The following is a 2,500-nucleotide window of genomic DNA, read 5'->3' on the forward strand; positions in this document are numbered from 1 at the left end:
AGGGGAAGAGTAAAGAGCGCCTAATTATGTATTCCATGGTATGTACAAAGACTGCTCCTGAAAGCGCACGTCTATTCTGCGCCTAAATACTTCCGCCTTGTAAAAGCAGGTGTTGAACTGCAATCCAAATTGCAGTTTAATGCCTCAATAAGAGAACCTTTCAAAGACAACAGAATCACAATTTAGAGCACCAGTTTTGTAAGTATTTGTACTATCAAAAGCAACCTTAACTTTCGTTGGCCTTTCGAATGTCTTACGTTCACTTTCACGTCATTCACTTAAACTTTCCTACTTGCTAGATTTGCCCAATTTTCCATAGCCTACGTGCACAAGTAATTTGAGTAAAACTACTGATCTTCATTATCTCCCTGCTTGTTGACATCTTATCATGTATGGTATTATTTAATGATCGCTAAACGTTTGATTCTTTTTAATGTTGTCACTTAACTTCATTCAACTGTGCTTGTATGTAGGCTCTGCCGTTCAGTTGTGGACGATCGTAAATTGTGTTTATGGGCGGAGAAAGGCAGAGAAAGGCGCAGTTTACACTAGTTTGATAAATACGACGGAAACTTGGGTCTGACAGCGTTCGCAATCTGCGGTTTGTCCATGACGCTGATAACGCTACGTTTGCAAATGTACGTACATCTGGCCCAGAGTGTCACCAAAACGCAGGCAGTGCAGAAATGTAGAAAGCATCAGAACATAAAATAATTGTTAATGATAGTTCACTTGGGCCTCATTGATTGAGGTTGCTGTCATTTGTTTGCTTGCGGTCATTATTGTAATAACGCTCTGAAATCCCAAGAGCCCCCAGTATCAGTGACTGGGCTCCTAGATACACTCTCTCATCACACACACACACACTCTCATCACACACACACACACACTCTCTCGTCACACACACACACACACTCTCTCATCACACTCAGGCTGACTGAAAGAACATTTCTGAAGCCACAGCGGCTAAGCTCACAGTGGTCAGTGAAGGAAAGGGGCAGTTTTGCCGCAGTGCATGATCAGGGCTAATTGACATGGACCGTTAATTGGACGTGTCAGCCATGCAAGCTCCTGCCTGTCAAGACGAGAGGGACCCTCCCCCTCCTCTCTCGCCGTTCATCAGGGCCCAGGCCGAGCGCGCGGTAATGAGGGACATGATGGCCAGAGACGACAAGGAGACGACAGCCAAGCGCTCGCGAGACGGAGGCCCGCACTAATGCAATCTTCCCCCCCGTCATCTGGACTGGGCTGGCCAGTAGTGGCGTGGGGTGGGAGAGAGAGAGAGGGAGAGAGAAGGAGAGAGAGAGAGAAGGAGAGTGTGTCAGTAAGCGCCGGGGCTTGCCCAGGGTCTTATTTAAACGGGCGGCTTTGTCTGTCTGCCTTCATCACACAGGCCCATATGCTTCCTGTAGTGCCGCCTTCCTCCTCCTCTTCCTCCTCCTCCTCCTCCTTTGCTGCTCCTCTCCTCCTCCTCCTCCTCCTCCTCCTCCTCCTCTGCTGCTCCTCCCCCTCTCCTCCTCCTCCTCCTCCTATGCTGCTCCTCCTCTTGCTCTCGCTGCCAGGAGGGGGTTCTGAGCCTGGTGCCCCCTGTGCCAGGCTGCCAGGAGGGGGTTCTGAGCCTGGTGCCCCCTGTGCCAGGCTGCCTGGCTCTCCTGCATGCCCACTGCCACTGTCACTGCTGCCATCTTTGTTTCCTAGCAACCTTGGGCCTGCCCTAGCCCCGGGTGTCTCTTTATTCAGAGCGACAGGATGGGGAGCCCTGCAACGGTACCCAGGGCAGGCCCAACCCAAGCACACACACACACACACACACACACACACACACACACACACACACACACAGAGAGAGACACACACACACACACATACATGCACACACTGGACCCAGGCAAAGGCCTTAATACCCTTGATGTTCTTTTTTGAGAAACCTTCTGCTGGCCTTGGTGCCACCAGCGCCCCACAAAGCAGCCTTGTGGCCCGTACATAGTGCATGAGTGTGATGAGTATGTAGTGGATGAGTATGTAGTGCATGAGTGTGATGAGTATGTAGTGCATGAGTGTGATGAGTATGTAGTGGATGAGTGGGATGAGTATGTAGTGGATGAGTATGTGATGAGTATGTAGTGGATGAGTATGTGATGAGTATGTAGTGGATGAGTGTGTGATGAGTATGTAGTGGATGAGTATGTGATGAGTATGTAGTGGATGAGTATGTAGTGGATGAGTGTGTGATGAGTACTGTATGTAGTGGATGAGTGTGTAGTGGATGAGTGTGTGATGAGTATGTAGTGGATGAGTATGTAGTGGATGAGTGTGTGATGAGTATGTAGTGGATGAGTATGTGATGAGTATGTAGTGGATGAGTGTGTGATGAGTATGTAGTGGATGAGTACTGTATGTGATGAGTATGTAGTGGATGAGTGTGTGATGAGTATGTAGTGGATGAGTGGGATGAGTCTGAGGGTGGGTGGGCTTAGTGAGTATGCATCCTTATCAGTGA

General features: G+C 49.1%; 1 protein-coding gene across 1 annotated transcript in view; it reads left to right on the top strand.

Moving 5' to 3' along the window:
• Nucleotides 1–2,500, top strand: part of cadpsa (Ca2+-dependent activator protein for secretion a) — a 151,730-nt gene that overhangs the window by 87,950 nt on the left and 61,280 nt on the right. The gene's annotated exons all lie outside the window — the stretch shown is intronic.

The sequence above is a fragment of the Alosa sapidissima genome, chromosome 4 (genome assembly GCF_018492685.1).
Source record: "Alosa sapidissima isolate fAloSap1 chromosome 4, fAloSap1.pri, whole genome shotgun sequence".
In the NCBI taxonomy this organism is placed as follows: Eukaryota; Metazoa; Chordata; class Actinopteri; order Clupeiformes; family Clupeidae; genus Alosa; species Alosa sapidissima.